Here is a 14180-nt window from a genome sequence, read left to right as displayed (position 1 = left end):
TAGATTACGATGCTTCACTTCATGTTTACTGTATCCCTCTGACCTTCTTATTGACGATAAAACACAGAAATTGCATCGGAATTAAATACAAAAAGCACAATCCCGACATAAGTACAAGAAGACTGACTCTTCTTACTGTCTATGTTTTGAACCATTCCTGTGACACTAGTTATAGATTCCGATGCTTCACTCTAGGTATACTGTATCCCTTGGACCTTCTTATTGACGATGAAACACAGAAATAGCATCGGAATTAAATAAAAAAGGCACAATGCCGACTAAAGTACCAAAAGTCTGACTCTTCTTACTGTCTATGTTTTGAACCATTCCTGTGACACTAGTTACAGATTCCGATGCTTCACTCCAGGTTTACCGTACCCCTTGGACCTTCTTATTGACAATGAAACACAGAAATTGCATCGGAATTAAATACAAAATGCACAATGCCGTCTGAAGTACAAGATGACTGGCTCTTCTTACTGACTATGCCTTGAACCATTCCTGTGACACTAGTTATAGATTCCGATGCTTCACTTCAGTTTCACTGTATCCCTTGGACCATCTTATTGACGATGAAACACAGAAATTGCAACGGAATTAAATAGAAAAGGCTCAATGCCGACTTAAGTACAAGAAGACTGACTTTTCCTGCTGTCTATGTTTTGAACCATTCCTGTGACACTAGTTATAGATTCCGATGCTTCACTTCAGGTTTACTGTATCCCTCTGCCCTTCTTATTGTCGATGAAACACAGAAATTGCATCGGAATTAATTACAAAAGGCACAATGCCGACTTAATTACAAGAAGACTGAATCTTCTTACTGTCTATGTTTTGAACCATCCCTGTCACACTAGTTATAGAGTCCGATGCTTCACTCCAGGTTTACTGTATCCCTTGGACATTCTTATTGACGATGAAACACAGAAATTGCATCGGAATTAAATACAAAAGCACAATGCCGTCTTAAGTACAAGAAGACTGACTCTTCTTACTGACTATGTTTTGAACCAGTCCTGTGACACTAGTTATAGATTCCGATGGTTCATTTCAGGTTTACTGTATCTCTTGGACCTTCTTATTGACGATGAAACACAGAAATTGCATCGGAATTAAATACAAAAGGCACAATGCCGACTTAAGTACAAGAAGACTGACTCTTCTTACTGACTATGTTTTGATCCATTCCTGTGTCTCTAGTTATAGATTCCGATGCTTCACTCTAGGTTTACTGTATCCCATGGACCTTCTTATTGACGATGAAACACAGAAATGGCATCGCATTTAAATAAAAAAGGCACAATGCCGACTTAAGTACAAAAAGACTGACTCTGCTTACTGTCTATGCCTTGAACCATCCTGTGACACTAGCTACAGATTCCGATGCTTCACTCCATGTTTACTGTATCCCTTGGACCTTCTTATTGACGATGAAACACAGAAATTGCATCGGAATTAAATACAAAAGGCACAATGCCGACTTAAGTACAAGAAAACTGACTCTTCTTACTGACTATGCTTTGATCCATTCCTGTGACACTAGTTATAGATTGCGATGCTTCACTCTAGGTTTACTGTGTCCCTTGGACCTTCTTATTGACGATGAAACACAGCAATTGCATCGGATTTAAATAGAAAAGGCACAATGCCGACTTAAGTATAAGAAGTCTGACTCTTCCTACTGTCTATGTTTTGAATCATTCCTGTGACACTAGCTATAGATTACGATGCTTCACTTCAGGTTTACTGTATCCCCCTGCCCTTGTTATTGACGATGAAACACAGAAATTGCATCGGAATTAAATACAAAAGGCACAATGCCGACTTAAGTACAAGAAGACACACTCTTCTTCTGTCTATGTTTTCAACAATTCCTGTGACACTAGTCATAGATTTCGATGCTTCACTTTAGGTTTACTGTATCCCTTGGACCTTCTTACTGACGATGAAACAGAGAAATTGCATCGGAATTAAGTACAAAAGGCACAAGGCCGACTTAAGTACAAGAAGACTGACTCTTCTTACTGACTATGCTTTGAACGATTCCTGTTACACTAGTTATAGATTCTGATGCTTCACTTGAGGTTTTCTGTATCCCTTGGAACTTCTTATTGGCGATGAAACACAGATATTGCATCGGAATAAAATACAATAGGCACAATGCCGACTTAAGTACAAGATGACTGGCTCTTCTTACTGACTATGCTTTGAACCATTCCTGTGACAATAGTTATAGATTCCGATGCCTCACTTCAGTTTCACTGTATCGCTTGGACCTTCGTATTGACGATGAAACACAGAAATTGCATCGGAATTAAATAGAAAAGGCACAATGCCGACCTAAGTACAAGAAGACTGACTCTTCCTACTGTCTATGATTTGAACCATTCCTGTGACACTAGTTATAGATTCCGATGCTTCACTCTAGGTATACTGTATCCCTCTGCCCTTCTTATTGACGATGAAACACAGAAATTACATCGGAATTAAATACAAAAGCCACAATGCCGACTTAAGTACAAGAAGACTAACTCTGCTTACTGTCAATGTTTTGAACCATTTCTGTGATACTAGTTATAGATTTCGATGCTTCGCTTCAAGTTTACTGTATCCCTTGGACCTTCTTATTGACGATTAAACACAGGTATTGCATCGGAATTTAAAAAAAAAAGGCACAATGCCGACTTAAGTACAAGAAGACTGACTCTTCTTACTGTCTATGTTTTGAACCATCCCTGTCACACTAGTTATAGATTCCGATGCTTCACACCAGGTTTCCTGTATCCCTTGGACCTTCTTATTGACGATGAAACACAGAAATTGCATCGGAATTAAATAAAAAAAGCACAATGCCGACTTAAGTACAAGAAGACTGACTCTGCTTACTGACTATGCTTTGAACCATTCCTGTGACACTAGTTATAGATTCCGATACTTCACTTCAGTTTCACTGTATCCCTTGGACCTTCTTATTGACGATGAAACACAGAAATTGCATCGGAAATAAATAGAAAAGGCACAATGCCGACTTAAGTACAAGAAGACTGACTCTTCCTGCTGTCTATGTTTTGAACCTTTCCTGTGACACTAGTTATAGATTCCGATGCTTCACTTCGGGTTTACTGTATCCCTATGCCCTTCTTATTGACGATGAGACACAGAAAATGCATCGGAATTAAATAAAAAAGGCACAAAGCCGACTTAAGTACAATAAGACTGACTCTTCTTACTGACTATGCTTTGAACCATTCCTGTGACACTAGTTATAGATTCCGATGCTTCACTTCAGGTTTACTGTATCCCTCTGACGTTCTTATTGACGATGAAACACAGAAATTGCATCGGAATTAAATACAAAAGGCACAATGCCGACTTAAGTACGTGTAGACTGACTTTTCCTACTGTCTATGTTTTGAACCATTCCTGTGACACTAGTTATAGATTCCGATGCTTAACTTCAGGATTACTGTATACCACTGACCTTCTTACTGACGATGAAACACAGAAATTGCATCGGAATTAAATAGAAAATGAACAATGCCGACTTAAGTACAAGAAGACTGACTCATCCTACTGTCTATGTTTTGAACGATTCCTGTGACACTAGTTATAGATTCCGATGCTTCACTCCAGGTTTACTGTATCCCTCAGACCTTCTTATTGACGATGAAACACAGAAATTGCATCATAATTAAATAGAAAAGGCACAAAACCGACTTAAGTACAAGAAGACTGACTCTTCCTACTGTCTATGATTTGAACCATTCCTGGGACACTAGTTATAGATTCCGATGCTTCACTTCAGGTTTACTGTATCCCTTGGACCTTCTTATTGACGATGAAACACACAAATTCCATCGGAATTAAATTCAAAAGGCACAAAGCCGACGTAAGTACAAGACAACTGACTCATCTTTTTGTCTATATTTTGAACCATTCCTGTGACACTAGTTATAGATTCAGATGCTTCACTCCAGGTTTACTGTATTTCTTAGACGTTCATATTGACGATTAAACACAGAAATTGCATCGGAATTAAAATTAAAAAGGCACAATGCCGACATAAGTACAAGAAGACTGACTCTTCTTACTGACTATGTTTTGAACCATTCCTGTGACACTAGTTATAGATTCCAATGCTTCACTTGAGGTTTACGGTATCCCTCTGACCTCCTTATTGACGATGAAACACAGAAATAGCGTCGGAATTAAATAAGAAAGGCACAATGCCGAATTAAGTACAAGAGGACTGACTCTTCCTTCCCTCTATGTTTTGAACCGTTCCTGTGACACTAGTTTTTTATTCCGATGCTTCACTTGAGGTTTACTGTATCCCTTGGACCTTCTTATGGACGATGAAACACAGAAATTGCATCGGAATGAAATACAAAAGGCACAATGCCGGCTTAAGTACAAGAAGACTGACTCTTCCAGCTCTCTATGATTTGAACCATTCCTGTGACACTAGTTATAGATTCCGATGCTTAACTTCAGGATTACTGTATCCCACTGACCTTCTTACTGACGATGAAACACAGAAATTGCATCGGAATTAAATAGAAAATGCACAATGCCGACTTGAGTACAAGAAGACTGACTCATCTTACTGTCTATGTTTTGAACGATTCCTGTGACACTAGTTATAGATTCCGATGCTTCACTCCAGGTTTACTGAATCCCTCAGACCTTCTTATTGACGATGAAACACAGAAATTGCATCGGAATTAAATACAAAACGCACAATGCCGACTTAAGTATATGTAGACTGACTTTTCTCCTGTCTATGTTTTGAACCATTCCTGTGACACTAGTTATAGATTCCGATGGTACATTTCAGGTTTACTGTATCTCTTGGACCTTCTTATTGACGATGAAACACAGAAATTGCATCGGAATTAAATACAAAAGCACAATGCCGACTTAAGTACAAGAAGACTGACTCTTCTTACTGACTATGTTTTGATCCATTCCTGTGACTCTAGCTATAAATTCCGATGATTCACTCTAGGTTTACTGTATCCCTTGGACCTTCTTATTGACGATGAGACACAGAAATTGCATCGGAATTAAATAAAAAAGGCACAATGCCGACTTAAGTACAAGAAGACTGACTCTGCTTACTGTCTATGTTTTGAACCATTCCTGCGACACTTGTTACAGATGCCGATGCTTCACTCCAGGTTTACTGTATCCCTTGGACCTTCTTATTGACGATGAAACACAGAAATTGCATCGGAATTAAATACAAAAGGCACAATGCCGACTTAAGTACAAGAAGACTGACTCTTCTTACTGACTATGCTTTGATCCATTCCTGTGACACTAGTTATAGATTCCGATGATTCACTTCAGGTTTACTGTATCCCTTGGACCTTCTTATTGACGATGAAACACACCAATTGCATCGGATTTATATAGAATACGCACAATGCCGACTTAAGTATAAGAACTTCAAACTGTCTATGTTTTGAATCATTCCTGTGACATTAGTTATAGATTCCGATGCTTCACTTCAGGTTTACTGTATCCCTCTGCCCTTCTTATTGACGATGAAACACAGAAATTGCATCGGAATTATGTACAAAAGGCACAAGGCCGACATAAGTACAAGACGACTGACTCTTCTTACTGACTATGTTTTGAACCATTCCTGTGACACTAGTTATAGATTCCGATGCTTCACTTCAGGTTTACTGTATCCCTCTGACCTTCGTATTGACGATAAAACACAGAAATTACATCGGAATTAAATACAAAAGGTGCAATGCCGACTTAAGTACAAGAAGACTGACTCTTCTTACTGTCTATGTTTAGAACCATTCCTGTGACACTGCTTATAGACTCCGATGCTTCACTCTAGGTATACTGTTTTGAACCATTCCTGTGATACAAGTTATAGATGTCGATGCTTCACTTCAGGTTTAGTGTATCCCTTGGTCCTTCTTATTGACGATGAAACACAGAAATTGCATGGGAATTAAATACAAAAGGCACAATGCCGACTTAAGTATAAGAAGACTGACTCATCTTACTGTCTACGTTTTGAACCATTCCTGTGACACTAGTTATAGATTCCGATGCTTCACTCCAGGTTTACTGTATACCTTGGACCTTCTTGTTGACGACGAAACACAGAAATTGCATCGGAATTAAATACAAAAGCACAATGCCGACTTAAGTACAAGAAGACGGACTCTTCTTACTGACTATGTTTTGAACCGTTCCTGTGACACTAGTTATAGATTCCGATGCTTCACTCCAGGTTTACTGTATCCCTTGGACCCTCTTATTGACGATGAAACACAGAAATTGCATCGGAGTTAAATAGAAAAGGCACAATGCCGTCTTAAGTACAAGAAGACTGACTCTGCTTACTGTCTATGTTTTGAACCATTTCTGTGATACTAGTTATAGATTTCGATGCTTCGCTTCAGGTTTACTGTATCCCTTGGACATTTTTATTGACGATGAAACAGAGAAATTGCATCGGAATTAAATACAAAAGGCACAATGCCGACTTTAGTACAAGAAGACTGACTCGTCTTACTGTCTATGTTTTGAACCATCGCTGTGACACTAGTTAAAGATAGCGATGCTTCACTCCAGGTTTACTGTATCCCTTGGACCTTCTTATTGACGATGAAACACAGAAATTGCATCGGAAGTAAATACAAAACCACACAATGCCGACTTAAGAACAAGAAGACTAACTCTTCTTACTGCCTATGTTTTGAACCTTTCCTGTGACACTAGATATAGATTCCGATGCTTCACTCCAGGTTTACCGTATCCCTTGGACCTTCTTATTGACAATGAAACACAGAAATTGCATCGGAAATAGATACAAAACGCACAATGCCGACATAAGTACAAGATGACTGGCTCTTCTTACTGACTATGCTTTGAACCATTCCTGGGACACTAGCTATAGACTCCGATGCTTCACTTCAGTTTCACTGTATCGCTTGGACCTTCTTATTGACGATGAAACACAGAAATTGCATTGGAATTAAATAGAAAATGCACAATGCCGACTTAAGTACAAGAAGACTGACTCTTCCTAATGTCTATGTTTGAACCATTTCTTTGACACTTGTTATAGATTTCGATGCTTCACTTCAGGTTTACTGTATCCCTCTGCCCTTCTTATTGACGATGAAACACAGAAATTGCAATTGAATTAAATACAAAAGGCACAATACCGACTTAAGTACAAGAAGACTGACTCTTCCTACTGTCTATGATTTGAACCATTCCTGGGACACTAGTTATAGATTCCGATGCTTCACTTCAGGTTTACTGTATCCCTTGGACCTTCTTATTGATGATGAAACACAGAAATTGCATCGGAGTTAAATAGAAAAGGCACAATGCCGTCTTAAGTACAAGAAGACTGACTTTTCTTACTGACTATGTTTTGAACCAGTCCTGTGACACTAGTTATTGATTCCGATGGTTCATTTCAGGTTTACTGTATCTCTTGGACCTTCTTATTGACGATGAAACACAGAAATTGCATCGGAATTAAATACAAATGGCACAATGCCGACTTAAGTACAAGAAGACTGACTCTTCTTACTGACTATGTTTTGATCCATTCCTGTGACACTAGTTATGGATTCCGATGCTTCACTCTAGGTTTACTGTATCCCTTGGACCTTCTTATTGACGATGAAACACAGAAATTGCATCGGAATTAAATAAAAAAGGCACAATGCCGACTTAAGTACAAGAAGACTGACTCTGCTTACTGACTATGCCTTGAACGATCCTGTGACACTAGTTCCAGATTCCGATGCTTTACTCCATGTTTACTGTATCCCTTGGACCTTCTTATTGACGATGAAACACAGAAATTGCATCGGAATTAAATACAAAACGCACGATGCCGACTTAAGTACAAGAAGACGGACTCTTCTTACTGACTATGTTTTGAACCATTCCTGTGACACTAGTTATAGATTCCCATGCTTCACTTCAGGTTTACTGTATCCCTCTGCCCTTCTTATTGACGATGAAACACAGAAATTGCAATGGAATTAAATAGAAAAGGCACAATGCCGACTTAAGTACAAGAAGACTGACTCTTCCTAATGTCTATGTTTGAACCATTCCTGTGACGCTAGTTATAGATTACGATGCTTCACTTCAGGTTTACTGTATCCCTCTGCCCTTCTTATTGACGATGAAACACAGAAATTGCATCGGAATTAAATACAAAAGGCACAATGCCGACTTAAGTACAAGAAGACACACTCTTCTTCTGTCTATGTTTTCAACCATTCCTGTGACACTAGTCATAGATTTCGATGCTTCACTTTAGGTTTACTGTATCCCTTGGACCTTCTTACTGACGATGAAACACAGAAATTGCAACGGAATTAAGTACAAAAGGCACAAGGCCGACTTAAGTACAAGAAGACTGACTCTTCTTACTGACTATGCTTTGAACGATTCCTGTGACACTAGTTATAGATTCTGATGCTTCACTTCAGGTTTTCTGTATCCCTTGGACCTTCTTATTGGCGATGAAACACAGATATTGCATCGGAATTAAATACAAAAGGCACAATGCCGACTTAAGTACAAGATGACTGGCTCTTCTTACTGACTATGCTTTGAACCATTCCTGTGACACTAGTTATAGATTCCGATGCTTCACTTCAGTTTCACTGTATCGCGTGGACCTTCTTATTGACGATGAAACACAGAAATTGCATCGGAATTAAATAGAAAAGGCACAATGCCGACTTAAGTACAAGAAGACTGACTCTTCCTACTGTCTATGATTTGAACCATTCCTGTGACACTAGTTATAGATTCCGATGCTTCACACCAGGTTTACTGTATCCCTTGGTCCTTCTTATTGACGATGAAACACAGAAATTGCATCGGAATTAAATACAAATTCACAATGCCGACTTAAGTACAAGAAGACTGACCTTCTTACTGACTATGTTTTGAACCATTCCTGTGGCACTAGTTATAGATTCCTATGCTTCACTCTAGGTTTACTGTATCCCTTGGACCTTCTTATTGACGATGAAACACAGAAATTGCATCGGAATTAAATAAAAAAAGCACAATGCCGACTTAGGTACAAGAAGACTGACTCTGCTTACTGTCTATGTTTTGAACCATTCCTGTGATACTAGTTATAGAAGTCGATGCTTCACTTCAGGTTTAGTGTATCCCTTGGTCCTTCTTATTGACGATGAAACACAGAAATTGCATGGGAATTAAATACAAAAGGCACAATGCCGACTTAAGTATAAGAAGACTGACTCATCTTACTGTCTACGTTTTGAACCATTACTGTGACACTAGTTATAGATTCCGATGCTTCACTCCAGGTTTACTGTATACCTTGGACCTTCGTGTTGACGATGAAACGCAGAAATTGCATCGGAATCAAATACAAAAGCACAATGCCGACTTAAGTACAAGAAGACGGACTCTTCTTACTGACTACGTTTTGAACCGTTCCTGTGACACTAGTTATAGATTCCGATGCTTCACTTCAGGTTTACTGTATCCCTTGGACCTTCTTATTGACGATGAAACACAGAAATTGCATCGGAGTTAAACAGAAAAGGCACAATGCCGTCTTAAGTACAAGAAGACTGACTCTGCTTACTGTCTATGTTTTGAACCATTTCTGTGATACTAGTTATAGATTTCGATGCTTCGCTTCAGGTTTACTGTATCCCTTAGACATTCTTATTGACGATGAAACAGAGAAATTGCATCGGAATTAAATACAAAAGGCACAATGCCGACTTTAGTACAAGAAGACTGACTCGTCTTACTGTCTATGTTATGAACCATCGCTGTGACACTAGTTATAGATAGCGATGCTTCACTCCAGGTTTACTGTATCCCTTGGACCTTCTTATTGACGATGAAACACAGAAATTGCATCGGAATTAAATACAAAACCACACAATGCCGACTTAAGAACAAGAAGACTAACTCTTCTTACTGCCTATGTTTTGAACCTTTCCTGTGACACTAGATATAGATTCCGATGCTTCACTCCAGGTTTACCGTATCCCTTGGACCTTCTTATTGACAATGAAACACAGAAATTGCGTCGGAAATAGATACAGAAAGCACAATGCCGACTTAAGTACAAGATGACTGGCTCTTCTTACTGACTATGCTTTGAACCATTCCTGTGACATTAGTTATAGACTCCGATGCTTCACTTCAGTTTCACTGTATCGCTTGGACCTTCTTATTGACGATGAAACACAGAAATTGCATCGGAATTAAATAGAAAAGGCACAATGCCGACTTAAGTACAAGAAGACTGACTCTTCCTAATGTCTATGTTTTGAACCATTCCTTTGACACTTGTTATAGATTCCGATGCTTCACTTCATTTTTACTGTATCCCTCTGCCTTTCTTATTGACGATGAAACACAGAAATTGCAATGGAATTAAATACAAAAGGCACTATGCCGACTTAAGTACAAGAAGACTGACTCTTCTTACTGACTATGTTTTGAACAATTCCTGTGACACTAGTTATAGATTCCGATGCTTTACTTCATTTTTACTGTATCCCTCTGACCCTCTTATTGACGATGAAACACAGAAATTGCATCGGAATTAAATAGAAAAAGCACAATTCCGACTTACCTACAAGAAGACTGACTCTTCTTACTGACCATGATTTGAACCATTCCTGTGACACTAGTTATAGATTCCGATGCTTAACTTCAGGATTACTGTATCCCACTGACTTTCTTAGTGACGATGAAACACAGAAATTGCATCGGAATTAAATACAAAAGGCACAATGCCGACTTAAGTACAAGAAGACTGACTCATCTTACTGTCTATGTTTTGAACCATTCCTGTGACACTAGTTATAGATTCCGATGCTTCACTCCAGGTTTACTGTATACCTTGGACCTTCTTATTGACGATGAAACACAGAAATTGCATCGGAATTAAATACAAATCCACGATGCCGACTTAAGTACAAGAAGACGGACTCTTCTTACTGACTATGTTTTGAACCATTCCTATGACACTAGTTATAGATTCCGATGCTTCACTTCAGGTTTACTGTATCCCTCCGACCAACTTATTGACGATAAAACATAGAAATTGCATCGGAATTAAATACAAAATGCACAATGCCGACATAAGTACAAAGAAGACTGACTCTTCTTACTGTCTATGTTTTGAACCATTCCTGTGACACTAGTTATAGATTCCGATGCTTCACTCAAGGTTTACGGTATCCTTTGGACCTTCTTATTGACGATGAAACACAGAAATTGCATCGGAATTAAATAGAAAAGGAACAATGCCGACATAAGTACAAGAAAACTGACTCGTCTTACTGCCAATCCTTGAACCATTCCTGTGACACTAGTTATAGATTCCGATGCTCCACATCAGGTTTACTGTATCCCTTGGACCTTCCTATTGACGATGAGACACAGAAATCGCATCGGTATTAAATAGAAAAAGCACAATGCCGACTTAAGTACAAGAAGACTGACTCTTCCTACTCTCTATGCTTTGAACCATTCCTGTGACACTAGTTTTTTATTCCGATGCTTCACTTGAGGTTTACTGTATCCCTCGGACCTTCTTATGGACCATGAAACACAGAAATTGCATCGGAATGAAATACAAAAGGCACAATGCCGACTTAAGTACAAGAAGAATGAATCTTCCAACTCTCTATGATTTGAACCATTCCTGTGACACTAGTTATAGATTCCGATGCTTCACTTCAGGTTTACAGTATCCCTTGGACATTCTTATTGACGATAAATCACAGTAATTGCATCCGAATTAAATACAAAAGGCACAATGCAAACTTAAGTACAAGAAGACTGACTCTTCTTACTGACTATATTTTGAACCATTCCTGTGACACTAGTTATAGATTCCGATGCTTCACTTCAGGTTTACTGTATCCCTTGGACCTTCTCATTGACGATGAAACACAGGAATTGCATCGGAATTAAATACAAAAGGCACAATGCCGATTTAGGTACAAGAAGACTGACTCTTCCTATTCTCTATGCTTTGAACCATTCCTGTGACACTAGTTTATTATTCCGATGCTTCACTTGAGGTTTACTGTATCCCTCTGACCTTCTTGTTGACGATGAAACACAGAAATTGCATCGGAATTAAATAGAAAAGGCACAATACCGACTTAAGTACAAGAAGACTGACACTTTCTACTGTCTATGATTTGAACCATTCCTGGGACACTAGTTATAGATTACGATGCTTCACTTCTGGTTTACTGTACCCTTGGACCTTCTTATTGACGATGAAACACACAAATTGCATCGGAATTAAATACAAAAGGCACGATGCCGACTTAGGTACAAGAAGACTGACTCTTCTTACTGACTATGCTTTGAACCATTCCTGTGACACTAGTTATAGATTCCGATGCTTCACTTCAGGTTTACTGTATCCCTCCAACATTCTTATTGACGATGAAACACAGAAATTGCATCGGAATTAAATACAAAAGGCAGAATGCTGACTTAAGTACGTGTAGGCTGACTTTTCCTGCTGTCTATGTTTGGAACCATTCCTGTGACACTAGTTATAAATTCCCGTGGTTCATTTCAGGTTTACTGTATCCTTTGGACCTTCTTATTGACGATGAAACACAGATATTGCATCGGAATTAAAAACAAAAAGCACTATGCTGACTTAACTACAAGAAGACTGACTCTACTTACTGACAATGTTTTGAACCATTCCTGTGACACTAGTTATAGTTTCCGAAGCTTCACCTCAGGTTTACTGTATCCCTCAGACCTTCTTGTTGACGATGAAACACAGAAATTGCATCGGAATTAAATACAAAAGGCACAATGCCGACTTAAGTACAAGGAGACTGACTCATCTTACTGTCTATGTTTTGAACCATTCCTGTGACACTAGTTATAGATTCCGATGCTTCATTCCAGGTTTACTGTATACCTTGGACCTTCTTATGGACGATGAAACACAGAAATTGCATCGGAATGAAATGCAAAAGCACAATGCCGACTTAAGTACAAGAAGACGGATTCTTCTTGGTGATTATGTTTAGAACCATTCCTGTGACACTAGTTATAGATCCCGATGCTTCACTTCAGGTTTACTGTATCCCTCTGACCTTCTTATTGACGATAAAACACAGAAATTGCATCGGAATTAAATACAAAAGGCACAATGCCGACTTTAGTACAAGAAGACTGACTCTTCTTACTGTCTATGTATGAACCAATCCTTTGACACTAGTTATAGATTCCGATGCTTCACTCAAGGTTTACTGTATCTCTTGAACCTTCTTATTGACGATGAAACACAGAAATTGCGTCGGAATTAAATAGAAAAAGCACAATGCCGACTTAAGTACAAGAAGACTGACTCTTTTTACTAACTATGTTTTGAACCATTCCTGTGACACTAGTTATAGATTGCGATGCGTCACTTCTGGTTTACTGTATCCCTTGGACCTTCCTATTGAGGATGAGACACAGAAATCGCATCGTTACTAAATAGAAAAAGCACAATGCCGACTTAAGTACAAGAAGACTGACTCTTCCTACTCTCTATGTTTTGAACCATTCCTGTGACACTAGTTTTTTATTCCGATGTTTCACTTCAGGTTTACTGTATCCCTCGGACATTCTTATGGACGATGAAACACAGAAATTGCATCGGAATGAAATACAAATGGCACAATGCCGACTTAAGTACAAGAAGACTGAATCTTCCAACTCTCTATGATTTGAACCATTCCTGTGACACTAGTTATAGATTCCGATGCTTCACTTCAGGTTTACTGTAACCCTTGGACCTTCTTATTGACGAAGATACACAGAAATTGCATCGGAATTAAATACAAAAGGCACAATACCGACTTTAGTACAAGAAGACTGACTCTTCTTACTGACTATGTTTTGAACCATTCCTGTGACACTAGTTATAGATTACGATACTTCACTTCAGGTTTACTGTATCCCTCTGACCTTCTTATTGACGATGAAACACAGAAATTGCTTCAGAATTAAATAGAAAATGCACAATGATGACTTAACTACAAGAAGACTGACTCTTCTTACTGACTATGTTTTGAACCATTCCTGTGACACTAGTTATTGATTCCGATGCTTCACTTCAGATATACTGTACCCCT

The sequence above is a fragment of the Schistocerca piceifrons genome, unplaced genomic scaffold (genome assembly GCF_021461385.2).
Source record: "Schistocerca piceifrons isolate TAMUIC-IGC-003096 unplaced genomic scaffold, iqSchPice1.1 HiC_scaffold_1544, whole genome shotgun sequence".
NCBI lineage: Eukaryota > Metazoa > Arthropoda > Insecta > Orthoptera > Acrididae > Schistocerca > Schistocerca piceifrons.
This window is presented reverse-complemented; position numbering follows the sequence as displayed.